This window comes from Orbicella faveolata, unplaced genomic scaffold, assembly GCF_042242905.1.
Source record: "Orbicella faveolata isolate gen_17 unplaced genomic scaffold, um_ofav_v1 contig_4, whole genome shotgun sequence".
Classification (NCBI taxonomy): Eukaryota; Metazoa; Cnidaria; class Anthozoa; order Scleractinia; family Merulinidae; genus Orbicella; species Orbicella faveolata.
This window is the reverse complement of record NW_028301569.1, coordinates 168,426-187,409: the sequence shown is the minus strand read 5'-3', so window position 1 is coordinate 187,409 and position 18,984 is coordinate 168,426. Positions and strand designations below refer to the sequence as shown.

The 18,984-nt window shown below is 44.9% G+C and overlaps 9 non-coding genes and 29 pseudogenes across 9 annotated transcripts; all 38 read right to left on the bottom strand.

Annotated features, from left to right (window-relative positions):
• Positions 1-227: 227 nt before the first annotated feature.
• LOC149100704 (5S ribosomal RNA) lies at positions 228-346 on the bottom strand (annotated as a pseudogene).
• Positions 347-730: 384 nt separating this feature from the next.
• On the bottom strand, positions 731-849 carry LOC149100703 (5S ribosomal RNA). Its single transcript, XR_016203211.1, has one exon. It is a non-coding gene; the product is annotated as a 5S ribosomal RNA (ribosomal RNA).
• A 384-nt stretch (positions 850-1,233) lies between these two features.
• LOC149100702 (5S ribosomal RNA) lies at positions 1,234-1,352 on the bottom strand (annotated as a pseudogene).
• A 384-nt stretch (positions 1,353-1,736) lies between these two features.
• Positions 1,737-1,855, bottom strand: LOC149100701 (5S ribosomal RNA; annotated as a pseudogene).
• Positions 1,856-2,239: 384 nt separating this feature from the next.
• On the bottom strand, positions 2,240-2,358 carry LOC149100700 (5S ribosomal RNA; annotated as a pseudogene).
• A 384-nt stretch (positions 2,359-2,742) lies between these two features.
• On the bottom strand, positions 2,743-2,861 carry LOC149100699 (5S ribosomal RNA; annotated as a pseudogene).
• Positions 2,862-3,245: 384 nt separating this feature from the next.
• On the bottom strand, positions 3,246-3,364 carry LOC149100698 (5S ribosomal RNA). The gene has a single exon (XR_016203210.1). It is a non-coding gene; the product is annotated as a 5S ribosomal RNA (ribosomal RNA).
• A 384-nt stretch (positions 3,365-3,748) lies between these two features.
• On the bottom strand, positions 3,749-3,867 carry LOC149100697 (5S ribosomal RNA; annotated as a pseudogene).
• A 384-nt stretch (positions 3,868-4,251) lies between these two features.
• LOC149100696 (5S ribosomal RNA) lies at positions 4,252-4,370 on the bottom strand (annotated as a pseudogene).
• A 384-nt stretch (positions 4,371-4,754) lies between these two features.
• Positions 4,755-4,873, bottom strand: LOC149100695 (5S ribosomal RNA). Its single transcript, XR_016203209.1, has one exon. It is a non-coding gene; the product is annotated as a 5S ribosomal RNA (ribosomal RNA).
• Positions 4,874-5,257: 384 nt separating this feature from the next.
• On the bottom strand, positions 5,258-5,376 carry LOC149100694 (5S ribosomal RNA; annotated as a pseudogene).
• Positions 5,377-5,760: 384 nt separating this feature from the next.
• On the bottom strand, positions 5,761-5,879 carry LOC149100693 (5S ribosomal RNA; annotated as a pseudogene).
• A 384-nt stretch (positions 5,880-6,263) lies between these two features.
• LOC149100692 (5S ribosomal RNA) lies at positions 6,264-6,382 on the bottom strand (annotated as a pseudogene).
• A 386-nt stretch (positions 6,383-6,768) lies between these two features.
• On the bottom strand, positions 6,769-6,887 carry LOC149100691 (5S ribosomal RNA). Its single transcript, XR_016203208.1, has one exon. It is a non-coding gene; the product is annotated as a 5S ribosomal RNA (ribosomal RNA).
• Positions 6,888-7,271: 384 nt separating this feature from the next.
• Positions 7,272-7,390, bottom strand: LOC149100690 (5S ribosomal RNA). Its single transcript, XR_016203206.1, has one exon. It is a non-coding gene; the product is annotated as a 5S ribosomal RNA (ribosomal RNA).
• A 384-nt stretch (positions 7,391-7,774) lies between these two features.
• LOC149100689 (5S ribosomal RNA) lies at positions 7,775-7,893 on the bottom strand. Its single transcript, XR_016203205.1, has one exon. It is a non-coding gene; the product is annotated as a 5S ribosomal RNA (ribosomal RNA).
• A 384-nt stretch (positions 7,894-8,277) lies between these two features.
• LOC149100688 (5S ribosomal RNA) lies at positions 8,278-8,396 on the bottom strand (annotated as a pseudogene).
• A 384-nt stretch (positions 8,397-8,780) lies between these two features.
• Positions 8,781-8,899, bottom strand: LOC149100687 (5S ribosomal RNA). The gene has a single exon (XR_016203204.1). It is a non-coding gene; the product is annotated as a 5S ribosomal RNA (ribosomal RNA).
• Positions 8,900-9,285: 386 nt separating this feature from the next.
• On the bottom strand, positions 9,286-9,404 carry LOC149100686 (5S ribosomal RNA). The gene has a single exon (XR_016203203.1). It is a non-coding gene; the product is annotated as a 5S ribosomal RNA (ribosomal RNA).
• A 384-nt stretch (positions 9,405-9,788) lies between these two features.
• On the bottom strand, positions 9,789-9,907 carry LOC149100685 (5S ribosomal RNA). Its single transcript, XR_016203202.1, has one exon. It is a non-coding gene; the product is annotated as a 5S ribosomal RNA (ribosomal RNA).
• Positions 9,908-10,291: 384 nt separating this feature from the next.
• Positions 10,292-10,410, bottom strand: LOC149100684 (5S ribosomal RNA; annotated as a pseudogene).
• A 385-nt stretch (positions 10,411-10,795) lies between these two features.
• On the bottom strand, positions 10,796-10,914 carry LOC149100683 (5S ribosomal RNA; annotated as a pseudogene).
• Positions 10,915-11,298: 384 nt separating this feature from the next.
• Positions 11,299-11,417, bottom strand: LOC149100682 (5S ribosomal RNA; annotated as a pseudogene).
• Positions 11,418-11,801: 384 nt separating this feature from the next.
• LOC149100681 (5S ribosomal RNA) lies at positions 11,802-11,920 on the bottom strand (annotated as a pseudogene).
• Positions 11,921-12,303: 383 nt separating this feature from the next.
• On the bottom strand, positions 12,304-12,422 carry LOC149100680 (5S ribosomal RNA; annotated as a pseudogene).
• A 383-nt stretch (positions 12,423-12,805) lies between these two features.
• Positions 12,806-12,924, bottom strand: LOC149100679 (5S ribosomal RNA; annotated as a pseudogene).
• Positions 12,925-13,308: 384 nt separating this feature from the next.
• On the bottom strand, positions 13,309-13,427 carry LOC149100678 (5S ribosomal RNA; annotated as a pseudogene).
• Positions 13,428-13,811: 384 nt separating this feature from the next.
• Positions 13,812-13,930, bottom strand: LOC149100677 (5S ribosomal RNA; annotated as a pseudogene).
• Positions 13,931-14,314: 384 nt separating this feature from the next.
• On the bottom strand, positions 14,315-14,433 carry LOC149100676 (5S ribosomal RNA; annotated as a pseudogene).
• A 384-nt stretch (positions 14,434-14,817) lies between these two features.
• On the bottom strand, positions 14,818-14,936 carry LOC149100675 (5S ribosomal RNA; annotated as a pseudogene).
• A 384-nt stretch (positions 14,937-15,320) lies between these two features.
• On the bottom strand, positions 15,321-15,439 carry LOC149100674 (5S ribosomal RNA; annotated as a pseudogene).
• Positions 15,440-15,822: 383 nt separating this feature from the next.
• Positions 15,823-15,941, bottom strand: LOC149100673 (5S ribosomal RNA; annotated as a pseudogene).
• Positions 15,942-16,325: 384 nt separating this feature from the next.
• On the bottom strand, positions 16,326-16,444 carry LOC149100672 (5S ribosomal RNA; annotated as a pseudogene).
• A 384-nt stretch (positions 16,445-16,828) lies between these two features.
• On the bottom strand, positions 16,829-16,947 carry LOC149100671 (5S ribosomal RNA; annotated as a pseudogene).
• A 385-nt stretch (positions 16,948-17,332) lies between these two features.
• LOC149100670 (5S ribosomal RNA) lies at positions 17,333-17,451 on the bottom strand (annotated as a pseudogene).
• Positions 17,452-17,835: 384 nt separating this feature from the next.
• On the bottom strand, positions 17,836-17,954 carry LOC149100669 (5S ribosomal RNA; annotated as a pseudogene).
• A 382-nt stretch (positions 17,955-18,336) lies between these two features.
• LOC149100668 (5S ribosomal RNA) lies at positions 18,337-18,455 on the bottom strand (annotated as a pseudogene).
• Positions 18,456-18,838: 383 nt separating this feature from the next.
• LOC149100667 (5S ribosomal RNA) lies at positions 18,839-18,957 on the bottom strand (annotated as a pseudogene).
• Positions 18,958-18,984: the final 27 nt, after the last annotated feature.

The window sequence follows — 18,984 nt, the reverse complement described above, 5'->3', positions numbered from 1 at the left end:
CGATTCTCCAATGGTCAGTCATCAAAGCCACATTCAAGAGATTGCCTCCAGTGTGCTGCTCAGTGTTGCAGTGCTGTAATCAAACAAGAAAATCTTCTAATATGCTGTCAACTTGCTGGAAAAATAATTCCAAAAAAAAAAGACAACATTTTGAAAACAGAGGGATCAATGATGTGGAGGCGTATGGAAATCTTCTCTGAAGAGTCCAGTCCCAAAATGGCTCCAAAAGTCTACAACACGGCGTATTCCCAGGTGGTCACCCAGCCAGGTACTGACGCCGCCCAACAGGACTTGACTTCGGTCATCGGACGAGAACCGGTACGTTCCCTGTGGTGTGGTCGTAGACGAAAGAAATAACTCAAACCTTGCCCAATTGCTTGGACTCTCTTTTAAGTCTCTTAGAAGGAAGGCCTTTAATTGCTGTTGTCATGAATTTCCAATTACGTCTCGGCTACTTAACCCAGAGATTCCAAAGCCAGCTAAGACTTCAAATCACAAAAGGGCGATTCTCCAATGGTCAGTCATCAAAGCCACATTCAAGAGATTGCCTCCAGTGTGCTGCTCAGTGTTGCAGTGCTGTAATCAAACAAGAAAATCTTCTAATATGCTGTCAACTTGCTGGAAAAATAATTCCAAAAAAAAAAGACAACATTTTGAAAACAGAGGGATCAATGATGTGGAGGCGTATGGAAATCTTCTCTGAAGAGTCCAGTCCCAAAATGGCTCCAAAAGTCTACAACACGGCGTATTCCCAGGTGGTCACCCAGCCAGGTACTGACGCCGCCCAACAGGACTTGACTTCGGTGATCGGACGAGAACCGGTACGTTCCCTGTGGTGTGGTCGTAGACGAAAGAAACAACTCAAACCTTGCCCAATTGCTTGGACTCTCTTTTAAGTGTCTTAGAAGGAAGGCCTTTAATTGCTGTTGTCATGAATTTCCAATTACGTCTCGGCTACTTAACCCAGAGATTCCAAAGCCAGCTAAGACTTCAAATCACAAAAGGGCGATTCTCCAATGGTCAGTCGTCAAAGCCACATTCAAGAGATTGCCTCCAGTGTGCTGCTCAGTGTTGCAGTGCTGTAATCAAACAAGAAAATCTTCTAATATGCTGTCAACTTGCTGGAAAAATAATTCCAAAAAAAAAAGACAACATTTTGAAAACAGAGGGATCAATGATGTGGAGGCGTATGGAAATCTTCTCTGAAGAGTCCAGTCCCAAAATGGCTCCAAAAGTCTACAACACGGCGTATTCCCAGGTGGTCACCCAGCCAGGTACTGACGCCGCCCAACAGGACTTGACTTCGGTCATCGGACGAGAACCGGTACGTTCCCTGTGGTGTGGTCGTAGACGAAAGAAACAACTCAAACCTTGCCCAATTGCTTGGACTCTCTTTTAAGTCTCTTAGAAGGAAGGCCTTTAATTGCTGTTGTCATGAATTTCCAATTACGTCTCGGCTACTTAACCCAGAGATTCCAAAGCCAGCTAAGACTTCAAATCACAAAAGGGCGACTCTCCAATGGTCAGTCATCAAAGCCACATTCAAGAGATTGCCTCCAGTGTGCTGCTCAGTGTTGCAGTGCTGTAATCAAACAAGAAAATCTTCTAATATGCTGTCAACTTGCTGGAAAAATAATTCCAAAAAAAAAAGACAACATTTTGAAAACAGAGGGATCAATGATGTGGAGGCGTATGGAAATCTTCTCTGAAGAGTCCAGTCCCAAAATGGCTCCAAAAGTCTACAACACGGCGTATTCCCAGGTGGTCACCCAGCCAGGTACTGACGCCGCCCAACAGGACTTGACTTCGGTGATCGGACGAGAACCGCTACGTTCCCTGTGGTGTGGTCGTAGACGAAAGAAACAACTCAAACCTTGCCCAATTGCTTGGACTCTCTTTTAAGTCTCTTAGAAGGAAGGCCTTTAATTGCTGTTGTCATGAATTTCCAATTACGTCTCGGCTACTTAACCCAGAGATTCCAAAGCCAGCTAAGACTTCAAATCACAAAAGGGCGATTCTCCAATGGTCAGTCATCAAAGCCACATTCAAGAGATTGCCTCCAGTGTGCTGCTCAGTGTTGCAGTGCTGTAATCAAACAAGAAAATCTTCTAATATGCTGTCAACTTGCTGGAAAAATAATTCCAAAAAAAAAAGACAACATTTTGAAAACAGAGGGATCAATGATGTGGAGGCGTATGGAAATCTTCTCTGAAGAGTCCAGTCCCAAAATGGCTCCAAAAGTCTACAACACGGCGTATTCCCAGGTGGTCACCCAGCCAGGTACTGACGCCGCCCAACAGGACTTGACTTCGGTCATCGGACGAGAACCGCTACGTTCCCTGTGGTGTGGTCGTAGACGAAAGAAACAACTCAAACCTTGCCCAATTGCTTGGACTCTCTTTTAAGTCTCTTAGAAGGAAGGCCTTTAATTGCTGTTGTCATGAATTTCCAATTACGTCTCGGCTACTTAACCCAGAGATTCCAAAGCCAGCTAAGACTTCAAATCACAAAAGGGCGACTCTCCAATGGTCAGTCATCAAAGCCACATTCAAGAGATTGCCTCCAGTGTGCTGCTCAGTGTTGCAGTGCTGTAATCAAACAAGAAAATCTTCTAATATGCTGTCAACTTGCTGGAAAAATAATTCCAAAAAAAAAAGACAACATTTTGAAAACAGAGGGATCAATGATGTGGAGGCGTATGGAAATCTTCTCTGAAGAGTCCAGTCCCAAAATGGCTCCAAAAGTCTACAACACGGCGTATTCCCAGGTGGTCACCCAGCCAGGTACTGACGCCGCCCAACAGGACTTGACTTCGGTCATCGGACGAGAACCGGTACGTTCCCTGTGGTGTGGTCGTAGACGAAAGAAATAACTCAAACCTTGCCCAATTGCTTGGACTCTCTTTTAAGTCTCTTAGAAGGAAGGCCTTTAATTGCTGTTGTCATGAATTTCCAATTACGTCTCGGCTACTTAACCCAGAGATTCCAAAGCCAGCTAAGACTTCAAATCACAAAAGGGCGATTCTCCAATGGTCAGTCATCAAAGCCACATTCAAGAGATTGCCTCCAGTGTGCTGCTCAGTGTTGCAGTGCTGTAATCAAACAAGAAAATCTTCTAATATGCTGTCAACTTGCTGGAAAAATAATTCCAAAAAAAAAAGACAACATTTTGAAAACAGAGGGATCAATGATGTGGAGGCGTATGGAAATCTTCTCTGAAGAGTCCAGTCCCAAAATGGCTCCAAAAGTCTACAACACGGCGTATTCCCAGGTGGTCACCCAGCCAGGTACTGACGCCGCCCAACAGGACTTGACTTCGGTGATCGGACGAGAACCGGTACGTTCCCTGTGGTGTGGTCGTAGACGAAAGAAACAACTCAAACCTTGCCCAATTGCTTGGACTCTCTTTTAAGTGTCTTAGAAGGAAGGCCTTTAATTGCTGTTGTCATGAATTTCCAATTACGTCTCGGCTACTTAACCCAGAGATTCCAAAGCCAGCTAAGACTTCAAATCACAAAAGGGCGATTCTCCAATGGTCAGTCGTCAAAGCCACATTCAAGAGATTGCCTCCAGTGTGCTGCTCAGTGTTGCAGTGCTGTAATCAAACAAGAAAATCTTCTAATATGCTGTCAACTTGCTGGAAAAATAATTCCAAAAAAAAAAGACAACATTTTGAAAACAGAGGGATCAATGATGTGGAGGCGTATGGAAATCTTCTCTGAAGAGTCCAGTCCCAAAATGGCTCCAAAAGTCTACAACACGGCGTATTCCCAGGTGGTCACCCAGCCAGGTACTGACGCCGCCCAACAGGACTTGACTTCGGTCATCGGACGAGAACCGCTACGTTCCCTGTGGTGTGGTCGTAGACGAAAGAAACAACTCAAACCTTGCCCAATTGCTTGGACTCTCTTTTAAGTCTCTTAGAAGGAAGGCCTTTAATTGCTGTTGTCATGAATTTCCAATTACGTCTCGGCTACTTAACCCAGAGATTCCAAAGCCAGCTAAGACTTCAAATCACAAAAGGGCGACTCTCCAATGGTCAGTCATCAAAGCCACATTCAAGAGATTGCCTCCAGTGTGCTGCTCAGTGTTGCAGTGCTGTAATCAAACAAGAAAATCTTCTAATATGCTGTCAACTTGCTGGAAAAATAATTCCAAAAAAAAAAGACAACATTTTGAAAACAGAGGGATCAATGATGTGGAGGCGTATGGAAATCTTCTCTGAAGAGTCCAGTCCCAAAATGGCTCCAAAAGTCTACAACACGGCGTATTCCCAGGTGGTCACCCAGCCAGGTACTGACGCCGCCCAACAGGACTTGACTTCGGTCATCGGACGAGAACCGCTACGTTCCCTGTGGTGTGGTCGTAGACGAAAGAAACAACTCAAACCTTGCCCAATTGCTTGGACTCTCTTTTAAGTCTCTTAGAAGGAAGGCCTTTAATTGCTGTTGTCATGAATTTCCAATTACGTCTCGGCTACTTAACCCAGAGATTCCAAAGCCAGCTAAGACTTCAAATCACAAAAGGGCGATTCTCCAATGGTCAGTCATCAAAGCCACATTCAAGAGATTGCCTCCAGTGTGCTGCTCAGTGTTGCAGTGCTGTAATCAAACAAGAAAATCTTCTAATATGCTGTCAACTTGCTGGAAAAATAATTCCAAAAAAAAAAGACAACATTTTGAAAACAGAGGGATCAATGATGTGGAGGCGTATGGAAATCTTCTCTGAAGAGTCCAGTCCCAAAATGGCTCCAAAAGTCTACAACACGGCGTATTCCCAGGTGGTCACCCAGCCAGGTACTGACGCCGCCCAACAGGACTTGACTTCGGTGATCGGACGAGAACCGGTACGTTCCCTGTGGTGTGGTCGTAGACGAAAGAAACAACTCAAACCTTGCCCAATTGCTTGGACTCTCTTTTAAGTCTCTTAGAAGGAAGGCCTTTAATTGCTGTTGTCATGAATTTCCAATTACGTCTCGGCTACTTAACCCAGAGATTCCAAAGCCAGCTAAGACTTCAAATCACAAAAGGGCGATTCTCCAATGGTCAGTCGTCAAAGCCACATTCAAGAGATTGCCTCCAGTGTGCTGCTCAGTGTTGCAGTGCTGTAATCAAACAAGAAAATCTTCTAATATGCTGTCAACTTGCTGGAAAAATAATTCCAAAAAAAAAAGACAACATTTTGAAAACAGAGGGATCAATGATGTGGAGGCGTATGGAAATCTTCTCTGAAGAGTCCAGTCCCAAAATGGCTCCAAAAGTCTACAACACGGCGTATTCCCAGGTGGTCACCCAGCCAGGTACTGACGCCGCCCAACAGGACTTGACTTCGGTCATCGGACGAGAACCGCTACGTTCCCTGTGGTGTGGTCGTAGACGAAAGAAACAACTCAAACCTTGCCCAATTGCTTGGACTCTCTTTTAAGTCTCTTAGAAGGAAGGCCTTTAATTGCTGTTGTCATGAATTTCCAATTACGTCTCGGCTACTTAACCCAGAGATTCCAAAGCCAGCTAAGAGTTCAAATCACAAAAGGGCGACTCTCCAATGGTCAGTCATAAAAGCCACATTCAAGAGATTGCCTCCAGTGTGCTGCTCAGTGTTGCAGTGCTGTAATCAAACAAGAAAATCTTCTAATATGCTGTCAACTTGCTGGAAAAATAATTCCAAAAAAAAAAGACAACATTTTGAAAACAGAGGGATCAATGATGTGGAGGCGTATGGAAATCTTCTCTGAAGAGTCCAGTCCCAAAATGGCTCCAAAAGTCTACAACACGGCGTATTCCCAGGTGGTCACCCAGCCAGGTACTGACGCCGCCCAACAGGACTTGACTTCGGTCATCGGACGAGAACCGGTACGTTCCCTGTGGTGTGGTCGTAGACGAAAGAAACAACTCAAACCTTGCCCAATTGCTTGGACTCTCTTTTAAGTCTCTTAGAAGGAAGGCCTTTAATTGCTGTTGTCATGAATTTCCAATTACGTCTCGGCTACTTAACCCAGAGATTCCAAAGCCAGCTAAGACTTCAAATCACAAAAGGGCGACTCTCCAATGGTCAGTCATCAAAGCCACATTCAAGAGATTGCCTCCAGTGTGCTGCTCAGTGTTGCAGTGCTGTAATCAAACAAGAAAATCTTCTAATATGCTGTCAACTTGCTGGAAAAATAATTCCAAAAAAAAAAGACAACATTTTGAAAACAGAGGGATCAATGATGTGGAGGCGTATGGAAATCTTCTCTGAAGAGTCCAGTCCCAAAATGGCTCCAAAAGTCTACAACACGGCGTATTCCCAGGTGGTCACCCAGCCAGGTACTGACGCCGCCCAACAGGACTTGACTTCGGTCATCGGACGAGAACCGGTACGTTCCCTGTGGTGTGGTCGTAGACGAAAGAAACAACTCAAACCTTGCCCAATTGCTTGGACTCTCTTTTAAGTCTCTTAGAAGGAAGGCCTTTAATTGCTGTTGTCATGAATTTCCAATTACGTCTCGGCTACTTAACCCAGAGATTCCAAAGCCAGCTAAGACTTCAAATCACAAAAGGGCGATTCTCCAATGGTCAGTCATCAAAGCCACATTCAAGAGATTGCCTCCAGTGTGCTGCTCAGTGTTGCAGTGCTGTAATCAAACAAGAAAATCTTCTAATATGCTGTCAACTTGCTGGAAAAATAATTCCAAAAAAAAAAAAGACAACATTTTGAAAACAGAGGGATCAATGATGTGGAGGCGTATGGAAATCTTCTCTGAAGAGTCCAGTCCCAAAATGGCTCCAAAAGTCTACAACACGGCGTATTCCCAGGTGGTCACCCAGCCAGGTACTGACGCCGCCCAACAGGACTTGACTTCGGTGATCGGACGAGAACCGGTACGTTCCCTGTGGTGTGGTCGTAGACGAAAGAAACAACTCAAACCTTGCCCAATTGCTTGGACTCTCTTTTAAGTCTCTTAGAAGGAAGGCCTTTAATTGCTGTTGTCATGAATTTCCAATTACGTCTCGGCTACTTAACCCAGAGATTCCAAAGCCAGCTAAGAGTTCAAATCACAAAAGGGCGACTCTCCAATGGTCAGTCATCAAAGCCACATTCAAGAGATTGCCTCCAGTGTGCTGCTCAGTGTTGCAGTGCTGTAATCAAACAAGAAAATCTTCTAATATGCTGTCAACTTGCTGGAAAAATAATTCCAAAAAAAAAAGACAACATTTTGAAAACAGAGGGATCAATGATTTGGAGGCGTATGGAAATCTTCTCTGAAGAGTCCAGTCCCAAAATGGCTCCAAAAGTCTACAACACGGCGTATTCCCAGGTGGTCACCCAGCCAGGTACTGACGCCGCCCAACAGGACTTGACTTCGGTGATCGGACGAGAACCGGTACGTTCCCTGTGGTGTGGTCGTAGACGAAAGAAACAACTCAAACCTTGCCCAATTGCTTGGACTCTCTTTTAAGTCTCTTAGAAGGAAGGCCTTTAATTGCTGTTGTCATGAATTTCCAATTACGTCTCGGCTACTTAACCCAGAGATTCCAAAGCCAGCTAAGACTTCAAATCACAAAAGGGCGATTCTCCAATGGTCAGTCATCAAAGCCACATTCAAGAGATTGCCTCCAGTGTGCTGCTCAGTGTTGCAGTGCTGTAATCAAACAAGAAAATCTTCTAATATGCTGTCAACTTGCTGGAAAAATAATTCCAAAAAAAAAAGACAACATTTTGAAAACAGAGGGATCAATGATGTGGAGGCGTATGGAAATCTTCTCTGAAGAGTCCAGTCCCAAAATGGCTCCAAAAGTCTACAACACGGCGTATTCCCAGGTGGTCACCCAGCCAGGTACTGACGCCGCCCAACAGGACTTGACTTCGGTGATCGGACGAGAACCGGTACGTTCCCTGTGGTGTGGTCGTAGACGAAAGAAACAACTCAAACCTTGCCCAATTGCTTGGACTCTCTTTTAAGTCTCTTAGAAGGAAGGCCTTTAATTGCTGTTGTCATGAATTTCCAATTACGTCTCGGCTACTTAACCCAGAGATTCCAAAGCCAGCTAAGACTTCAAATCACAAAAGGGCGACTCTCCAATGGTCAGTCATCAAAGCCACATTCAAGAGATTGCCTCCAGTGTGCTGCTCAGTGTTGCAGTGCTGTAATCAAACAAGAAAATCTTCTAATATGCTGTCAACTTGCTGGAAAAATAATTCCAAAAAAAAAAGACAACATTTTGAAAACAGAGGGATCAATGATGTGGAGGCGTATGGAAATCTTCTCTGAAGAGTCCAGTCCCAAAATGGCTCCAAAAGTCTACAACACGGCGTATTCCCAGGTGGTCACCCAGCCAGGTACTGACGCCGCCCAACAGGACTTGACTTCGGTCATCGGACGAGAACCGGTACGTTCCCTGTGGTGTGGTCGTAGACGAAAGAAACAACTCAAACCTTGCCCAATTGCTTGGACTCTCTTTTAAGTCTCTTAGAAGGAAGGCCTTTAATTGCTGTTGTCATGAATTTCCAATTACGTCTCGGCTACTTAACCCAGAGATTCCAAAGCCAGCTAAGACTTCAAATCACAAAAGGGCGACTCTCCAATGGTCAGTCATCAAAGCCACATTCAAGAGATTGCCTCCAGTGTGCTGCTCAGTGTTGCAGTGCTGTAATCAAACAAGAAAATCTTCTAATATGCTGTCAACTTGCTGGAAAAATAATTCCAAAAAAAAAAGACAACATTTTGAAAACAGAGGGATCAATGATGTGGAGGCGTATGGAAATCTTCTCTGAAGAGTCCAGTCCCAAAATGGCTCCAAAAGTCTACAACACGGCGTATTCCCAGGTGGTCACCCAGCCAGGTACTGACGCCGCCCAACAGGACTTGACTTCGGTGATCGGACGAGAACCGGTACGTTCCCTGTGGTGTGGTCGTAGACGAAAGAAACAACTCAAACCTTGCCCAATTGCTTGGACTCTCTTTTAAGTCTCTTAGAAGGAAGGCCTTTAATTGCTGTTGTCATGAATTTCCAATTACGTCTCGGCTACTTAACCCAGAGATTCCAAAGCCAGCTAAGACTTCAAATCACAAAAGGGCGATTCTCCAATGGTCAGTCATCAAAGCCACATTCAAGAGATTGCCTCCAGTGTGCTGCTCAGTGTTGCAGTGCTGTAATCAAACAAGAAAATCTTCTAATATGCTGTCAACTTGCTGGAAAAATAATTCCAAAAAAAAAAAAGACAACATTTTGAAAACAGAGGGATCAATGATGTGGAGGCGTATGGAAATCTTCTCTGAAGAGTCCAGTCCCAAAATGGCTCCAAAAGTCTACAACACGGCGTATTCCCAGGTGGTCACCCAGCCAGGTACTGACGCCGCCCAACAGGACTTGACTTCGGTGATCGGACGAGAACCGGTACGTTCCCTGTGGTGTGGTCGTAGACGAAAGAAACAACTCAAACCTTGCCCAATTGCTTGGACTCTCTTTTAAGTCTCTTAGAAGGAAGGCCTTTAATTGCTGTTGTCATGAATTTCCAATTACGTCTCGGCTACTTAACCCAGAGATTCCAAAGCCAGCTAAGAGTTCAAATCACAAAAGGGCGACTCTCCAATGGTCAGTCATCAAAGCCACATTCAAGAGATTGCCTCCAGTGTGCTGCTCAGTGTTGCAGTGCTGTAATCAAACAAGAAAATCTTCTAATATGCTGTCAACTTGCTGGAAAAATAATTCCAAAAAAAAAAGACAACATTTTGAAAACAGAGGGATCAATGATTTGGAGGCGTATGGAAATCTTCTCTGAAGAGTCCAGTCCCAAAATGGCTCCAAAAGTCTACAACACGGCGTATTCCCAGGTGGTCACCCAGCCAGGTACTGACGCCGCCCAACAGGACTTGACTTCGGTGATCGGACGAGAACCGGTACGTTCCCTGTGGTGTGGTCGTAGACGAAAGAAACAACTCAAACCTTGCCCAATTGCTTGGACTCTCTTTTAAGTCTCTTAGAAGGAAGGCCTTTAATTGCTGTTGTCATGAATTTCCAATTACGTCTCGGCTACTTAACCCAGAGATTCCAAAGCCAGCTAAGATTTCAAATCACAAAAGGGCGATTCTCCAATGGTCAGTCATCAAAGCCACATTCAAGAGATTGCCTCCAGTGTGCTGCTCAGTGTTGCAGTGCTGTAATCAAACAAGAAAATCTTCTAATATGCTGTCAACTTGCTGGAAAAATAATTCCAAAAAAAAAAGACAACATTTTGAAAACAGAGGGATCAATGATGTGGAGGCGTATGGAAATCTTCTCTGAAGAGTCCAGTCCCAAAATGGCTCCAAAAGTCTACAACACGGCGTATTCCCAGGTGGTCACCCAGCCAGGTACTGACGCCGCCCAACAGGACTTGACTTCGGTCATCGGACGAGAACCGGTACGTTCCCTGTGGTGTGGTCGTAGACGAAAGAAACAACTCAAACCTTGCCCAATTGCTTGGACTCTCTTTTAAGTCTCTTAGAAGGAAGGCCTTTAATTGCTGTTGTCATGAATTTCCAATTACGTCTCGGCTACTTAACCCAGAGATTCCAAAGCCAGCTAAGACTTCAAATCACAAAAGGGCGACTCTCCAATGGTCAGTCATCAAAGCCACATTCAAGAGATTGCCTCCAGTGTGCTGCTCAGTGTTGCAGTGCTGTAATCAAACAAGAAAATCTTCTAATATGCTGTCAACTTGCTGGAAAAATAATTCCAAAAAAAAAAAGACAACATTTTGAAAACAGAGGGATCAATGATGTGGAGGCGTATGGAAATCTTCTCTGAAGAGTCCAGTCCCAAAATGGCTCCAAAAGTCTACAACACGGCGTATTCCCAGGTGGTCACCCAGCCAGGTACTGACGCCGCCCAACAGGACTTGACTTCGGTCATCGGACGAGAACCGCTACGTTCCCTGTGGTGTGGTCGTAGACGAAAGAAACAACTCAAACCTTGCCCAATTGCTTGGACTCTCTTTTAAGTCTCTTAGAAGGAAGGCCTTTAATTGCTGTTGTCATGAATTTCCAATTACGTCTCGGCTACTTAACCCAGAGATTCCAAAGCCAGCTAAGACTTCAAATCACAAAAGGGCGACTCTCCAATGGTCAGTCATCAAAGCCACATTCAAGAGATTGCCTCCAGTGTGCTGCTCAGTGTTGCAGTGCTGTAATCAAACAAGAAAATCTTCTAATATGCTGTCAACTTGCTGGAAAAATAATTCCAAAAAAAAAAGACAACATTTTGAAAACAGAGGGATCAATGATGTGGAGGCGTATGGAAATCTTCTCTGAAGAGTCCAGTCCCAAAATGGCTCCAAAAGTCTACAACACGGCGTATTCCCAGGTGGTCACCCAGCCAGGTACTGACGCCGCCCAACAGGACTTGACTTCGGTCATCGGACGAGAACCGGTACGTTCCCTGTGGTGTGGTCGTAGACGAAAGAAACAACTCAAACCTTGCCCAATTGCTTGGACTCTCTTTTAAGTCTCTTAGAAGGAAGGCCTTTAATTGCTGTTGTCATGAATTTCCAATTACGTCTCGGCTACTTAACCCAGAGATTCCAAAGCCAGCTAAGACTTCAAATCACAAAAGGGCGACTCTCCAATGGTCAGTCATCAAAGCCACATTCAAGAGATTGCCTCCAGTGTGCTGCTCAGTGTTGCAGTGCTGTAATCAAACAAGAAAATCTTCTAATATGCTGTCAACTTGCTGGAAAAATAATTCCAAAAAAAAAAGACAACATTTTGAAAACAGAGGGATCAATGATGTGGAGGCGTATGGAAATCTTCTCTGAAGAGTCCAGTCCCAAAATGGCTCCAAAAGTCTACAACACGGCGTATTCCCAGGTGGTCACCCAGCCAGGTACTGACGCCGCCCAACAGGACTTGACTTCGGTCATCGGACGAGAACCGGTACGTTCCCTGTGGTGTGGTCGTAGACGAAAGAAACAACTCAAACCTTGCCCAATTGCTTGGACTCTCTTTTAAGTCTCTTAGAAGGAAGGCCTTTAATTGCTGTTGTCATGAATTTCCAATTACGTCTCGGCTACTTAACCCAGAGATTCCAAAGCCAGCTAAGACTTCAAATCACAAAAGGGCGACTCTCCAATGGTCAGTCATCAAAGCCACATTCAAGAGATTGCCTCCAGTGTGCTGCTCAGTGTTGCAGTGCTGTAATCAAACAAGAAAATCTTCTAATATGCTGTCAACTTGCTGGAAATATAATTCCAAAAAAAAAGACAACATTTTGAAAACAGAGGGATCAATGATGTGGAGGCGTATGGAAATCTTCTCTGAAGAGTCCAGTCCCAAAATGGCTCCAAAAGTCTACAACACGGCGTATTCCCAGGTGGTCACCCAGCCAGGTACTGACGCCGCCCAACAGAACTTGACTTCGGTGATCGGACGAGAACCGGTACGTTCCCTGTGGTGTGGTCGTAGACGAAAGAAACAACTCAAACCTTGCCCAATTGCTTGGACTCTCTTTTAAGTCTCTTAGAAGGAAGGCCTTTAATTGCTGTTGTCATGAATTTCCAATTACGTCTCGGCTACTTAACCCAGAGATTCCAAAGCCAGCTAAGACTTCAAATCACAAAAGGGCGACTCTCCAATGGTCAGTCATCAAAGCCACATTCAAGAGATTGCCTCCAGTGTGCTGCTCAGTGTTGCAGTGCTGTAATCAAACAAGAAAATCTTCTAATATGCTGTCAACTTGCTGGAAAAATAATTCCAAAAAAAAAGACAACATTTTGAAAACAGAGGGATCAATGATGTGGAGGCGTATGGAAATCTTCTCTGAAGAGTCCAGTCCCAAAATGGGTCCAAAACTCTACAACACGGCGTATTCCCAGGTGGTCACCCAGCCAGGTACTGACGCCGCCCAACAGGACTTGACTTCGGTCATCGGACGAGAACCGGTACGTTCCCTGTGGTGTGGTCGTAGACGAAAGAAACAACTCAAACCTTGCCCAATTGCTTGGACTCTCTTTTAAGTCTCTTAGAAGGAAGGCCTTTAATTGCTGTTGTCATGAATTTCCAATTACGTCTCGGCTACTTAACCCAGAGATTCCAAAGCCAGCTAAGACTTCAAATCACAAAAGGGCGACTCTCCAATGGTCAGTCATCAAAGCCACATTCAAGAGATTGCCTCCAGTGTGCTGCTCAGTGTTGCAGTGCTGTAATCAAACAAGAAAATCTTATAATATGCTGTCAACTTGCTGGAAAAATAATTCCAAAAAAAAAAGACAACATTTTGAAAACAGAGGGATCAATGATGTGGAGGCGTATGGAAATCTTCTCTGAAGAGTCCAGTTCCAAAATGGCTCCAAAAGTCTACAACACGGCGTATTCCCAGGTGGTCACCCAGCCAGGTACTGACGCCGCCCAACAGGACTTGACTTCGGTCATCGGACGAGAACCGGTACGTTCCCTGTGGTGTGGTCGTAGACGAAAGAAACAACTCAAACCTTGCCCAATTGCTTGGACTCTCTTTTAAGTCTCTTAGAAGGAAGGCCTTTAATTGCTGTTGTCATGAATTTCCAATTACGTCTCGGCTACTTAACCCAGAGATTCCAAAGCCAGCTAAGACTTCAAATCACAAAAGGGCGACTCTCCAATGGTCAGTCATCAAAGCCACATTCAAGAGATTGCCTCCAGTGTGCTGCTCAGTGTTGCAGTGCTGTAATCAAACAAGAAAATCTTCTAATATGCTGTCAACTTGCTGGAAAAATAATTCCAAAAAAAAAAGACAACATTTTGAAAACAGAGGGATCAATGATGTGGAGGCGTATGGAAATCTTCTCTGAAGAGTCCAGTCCCAAAATGGCTCCAAAAGTCTACAACACGGCGTATTCCCAGGTGGTCACCCAGCCAGGTACTGACGCCGCCCAACAGGACTTGACTTCGGTCATCGGACGAGAACCGGTACGTTCCCTGTGGTGTGGTCGTAGACGAAAGAAACAACTCAAACCTTGCCCAATTGCTTGGACTCTCTTTTAAGTCTCTTAGAAGGAAGGCCTTTAATTGCTGTTGTCATGAATTTCCAATTACGTCTCGGCTACTTAACCCAGAGATTCCAAAGCCAGCTAAGACTTCAAATCACAAAAGGGCGACTCTCCAATGGTCAGTCATCAAAGCCACATTCAAGAGATTGCCTCCAGTGTGCTGCTCAGTGTTGCAGTGCTGTAATCAAACAAGAAAATCTTCTAATATGCTGTCAACTTGCTGGAAAAATAATTCCAAAAAAAAAAGACAACATTTTGAAAACAGAGGGATCAATGATGTGGAGGCGTATGGAAATCTTCTCTGAAGAGTCCAGTCCCAAAATGGCTCCAAAAGTCTACAACACGGCGTATTCCCAGGTGGTCACCCAGCCAGGTACTGACGCCGCCCAACAGGACTTGACTTCGGTCATCGGACGAGAACCGGTACGTTCCCTGTGGTGTGGTCGTAGACGAAAGAAACAACTCAAACCTTGCCCAATTGCTTGGACTCTCTTTTAAGTCTCTTAGAAGGAAGGCCTTTAATTGCTGTTGTCATGAATTTCCAATTACGTCTCGGCTACTTAACCCAGAGATTCCAAAGCCAGCTAAGACTTCAAATCACAAAAGGGCGACTCTCCAATGGTCAGTCATCAAAGCCACATTCAAGAGATTGCCTCCAGTGTGCTGCTCAGTGTTGCAGTGCTGTAATCAAACAAGAAAATCTTCTAATATGCTGTCAACTTGCTGGAAAAATAATCCCAAAAAAAAAAGACAACATTTTGAAAACAGAGGGATCAATGATGTGGAGGCGTATGGAAATCTTCTCTGAAGAGTCCAGTCCCAAAATGGCTCCAAAAGTCTACAACACGGCGTATTCCCAGGTGGTCACCCAGCCAGGTACTGACGCCGCCCAACAGGACTTGACTTCGGTCATCGGACGAGAACCGGTACGTTCCCTGTGGTGTGGTCGTAGACGAAAGAAACAACTCAAACCTTGCCCAATTGCTTGGACTCTCTTTTAAGTCTCTTAGAAGGAAGGCCTTTAATTGCTGTTGTCATGAATTTCCAATTACGTCTCGGCTACTTAACCCAGAGATTCCAAAGCCAGCTAAGACTTCAAATCACAAAAGGGCGACTCTCCAATGGTCAGTCATCAAAGCCACATTCAAGAGATTGCCTCCAGTGTGCTGCTCAGTGTTGCAGTGCTGTAATCAAACAAGAAAATCTTCTAATACGCTGTCAACTTGCTGGAAAAATAATTCCAAAAAAAAAAGACAACATTTTGAAAACAGAGGGATCAATGATGTGGAGGCGTATGGAAATCTTCTCTGAAGAGTCCAGTCCCAAAATGGCTCCAAAAGTCTACAACACGGCGTATTCCCAGGTGGTCACCCAGCCAGGTACTGACGCCGCCCAACAGGACTTGACTTCGGTCATCGGACGAGAACCGGTACGTTCCCTGTGGTGTGGTCGTAGACGAAAGAAACAACTCAAACCTTGCCCAATTGCTTGGACTCTCTTTTAAGTCTCTTAGAAGGAAGGCCTTTAATTGCTGTTGTCATGAATTTCCAATTACGTCTCGGCTACTTAACCCAGAGATTCCAAAGCCAGCTAAGACTTCAAATCACAAAAGGGCGACTCTCCAATGGTCAGTCATCAAAGCCACATTCAAGAGATTGCCTCCAGTGTGCTGCTCAGTGTTGCAGTGCTGTAATCAAACAAGAAAATCTTCTAATATGCTGTCAACTTGCTGGAAATATAATTCCAAAAAAAAAGACAACATTTTGAAAACAGAGGGATCAATGATGTGGAGGCGTATGGAAATCTTCTCTGAAGAGTCCAGTCCCAAAATGGCTCCAAAAGTCTACAACACGGCGTATTCCCAGGTGGTCACCCAGCCAGGTACTGACGCCGCCCAACAGAACTTGACTTCGGTCATCGGACGAGAACCGGTACGTTCCCTGTGGTGTGGTCGTAGACGAAAGAAACAACTCAAACCTTGCCCAATTGCTTGGACTCTCTTTTAAGTCTCTTAGAAGGAAGGCCTTTAATTGCTGTTGTCATGAATTTCCAATTACGTCTCGGCTACTTAACCCAGAGATTCCAAAGCCAGCTAAGACTTCAAATCACAAAAGGGCGACTCTCCAATGGTCAGTCATCAAAGCCACATTCAAGAGATTGCCTCCAGTGTGCTGCTCAGTGTTGCAGTGCTGTAATCAAACAAGAAAATCTTCTAATATGCTGTCAACTTGCTGGAAAAATAATTCCAAAAAAAAAAGACAACATTTTGAAAACAGAGGGATCAATGATGTGGAGGCGTATGGAAATCTTCTCTGAAGAGTCCAGTCCCAAAATGGCTCCAAAAGTCTACAACACGGCGTATTCCCAGGTGGTCACCCAGCCAGGTACTGACGCCGCCCAACAGGACTTGACTTCGGTCATCGGACGAGAACCGGTACGTTCCCTGTGGTGTGGTCGTAGACGAAAGAAACAACTCAAACCTTGCCCAATTGCTTGGACTCTCTTTTAAGTCTCTTAGAAGGAAGGCCTTTAATTGCTGTTGTCATGAATTTCCAATTACGTCTCGGCTACTTAACTCAGAGATTCCAAAGCCAGCTAAGACTTCAAATCACAAAAGGGCGACTCTCCAATGGTCAGTCATCAAAGCCACATTCAAGAGATTGCCTCCAGTGTGCTGCTCAGTGTTGCAGTGCTGTAATCAAACAAGAAAATCTTCTAATATGCTGTCAACTTGCTGGAAAAATAATTCCAAAAAAAAAAGACAACATTTTGAAAACAGAGGGATCAATGATGTGGAGGCGTATGGAAATCTTCTCTGAAGAGTCCAGTCCCAAAATGGCTCCAAAAGTCTACAACACGGCGTATTCCCAGGTGGTCACCCAGCCAGGTACTGACGCCGCCCAACAGGACTTGACTTCGGTCATCGGACGAGAACCGGTACGTTCCCTGTGGTGTGGTCGTAGACGAAAGAAACAACTCAAACCTTGCCCAATTGCTTGGACTCTCTTTTAAGTCTCTTAGAAGGAAGGCCTTTAATTGCTGTTGTCATGAATTTCCAATTACGTCTCGGCTACTTAACCCAGAGATTCCAAAGCCAGCTAAGACTTCAAATCACAAAAGGGCGACTCTCCAATGGTCAGTCATCAAAGCCACATTCAAGAGATTGCCTCCAGTGTGCTGCTCAGTGTTGCAGTGCTGTAATCAAACAAGAAAATCTTCTAATATGCTGTCAACTTGCTGGAAAAATAATTCCAAAAAAAAAAAGACAACATTTTGAAAACAGAGGGATCAATGATGTGGAGGCGTATGGAAATCTTCTCTGAAGAGTCCAGTCCCAAAATGGCTCCAAAAGTCTACAACACGGCGTATTCCCAGGTGGTCACCCAGCCAGGTACTGACGCCGCCCAACAGGACTTGACTTCGGTCATCGGACGAGAACCGGTACGTTCCCTGTGGTGTGGTCGTAGACGAAAGAAACAACTCAAACCTTGCCCAATTGCTTGGACTCTCTTTTAAGTCTCTTAGAAGGAAGGCCTTTAATTGCTGTTGTCATGAATTTCCAATTACGTCTCGGCTACTTAACCCAGAGATTCCAAAGCCAGCTAAGACTTCAAATCACAAAAGGGCGACTCTCCAATGGTCAGTCATCAAAGCCACATTCAAGAGATTGCCTCCAGTGTGCTGCTCAGTGTTGCAGTGCTGTAATCAAACAAGAAAATCTTCTAATATGCTGTCAACTTGCTGGAAAAATAATTCCAAAAAAAAAAGACAACATTTTGAAAACAGAGGGATCAATGATGTGGAGGCGTATGGAAATCTTCTCTGAAGAGTCCAGTCCCAAAATGGCTCCAAAAGTCTACAACACGGCGTATTCCCAGGTGGTCACCCAGCCAGGTACTGACGCCGCCCAACAGGACTTGACTTCGGTCATCGGACGAGAACCGGTACGTTCCCTGTGGTGTGGTCGTAGACGAAAGAAACAACTCAAACCTTGCCCAATTGCTTGGACTCTCTTTTAAGTCTCTTAGAAGGAAGGCCTTTAATTGCTGTTGTCATGAATTTCCAATTACGTCTCGGCTACTTAACCCAGAGATTCCAAAGCCAGCTAAGACTTCAAATCACAAAAGGGCGACTCTCCAATGGTCAGTCATCAAAGCCACATTCAAGAGATTGCCTCCAGTGTGCTGCTCAGTGTTGCAGTGCTGTAATCAAACAAGAAAATCTTCTAATATGCTGTCAACTTGCTGGAAATATAATTCCAAAAAAAAGACAACATTTTGAAAACAGAGGGATCAATGATGTGGAGGCGTATGGAAATCTTCTCTGAAGAGTCCAGTCCCAAAATGGCTCCAAAAGTCTACAACACGGCGTATTCCCAGGTGGTCACCCAGCCAGGTACTGACGCCGCCCAACAGAACTTGACTTCGGTGATCGGACGAGAACCGGTACGTTCCCTGTGGTGTGGTCGTAGACGAAAGAAACAACTCAAACCTTGCCCAATTGCTTGGACTCTCTTTTAAGTCTCTTAGAAGGAAGGCCTTTAATTGCTGTTGTCATGAATTTCCAATTACGTCTCGGCTACTTAACCCAGAGATTCCAAAGCCAGCTAAGACTTCAAATCACAAAAGGGCGACTCTCCAATGGTCAGTCATCAAAGCCACATTCAAGAGATTGCCTCCAGTGTGCTGCTCAGTGTTGCAGTGCTGTAATCAAACAAGAAAATCTTCTAATATGCTGTCAACTTGCTGGAAAAATAATTCCAAAAAAAAAGACAACATTTTGAAAACAGAGGGATCAATGATGTGGAGGCGTATGGAAATCTTCTCTGAAGAGTCCAGTCCCAAAATGGGTCCAAAACTCTACAACACGGCGTATTCCCAGGTGGTCACCCAGCCAGGTACTGACGCCGCCCAACAGGACTTGACTTCGGTCATCGGACGAGAACCGGTACGTTCCCTGTGGTGTGGTCGTAGACGAAAGAAACAACTCAAACCTTGCCCAA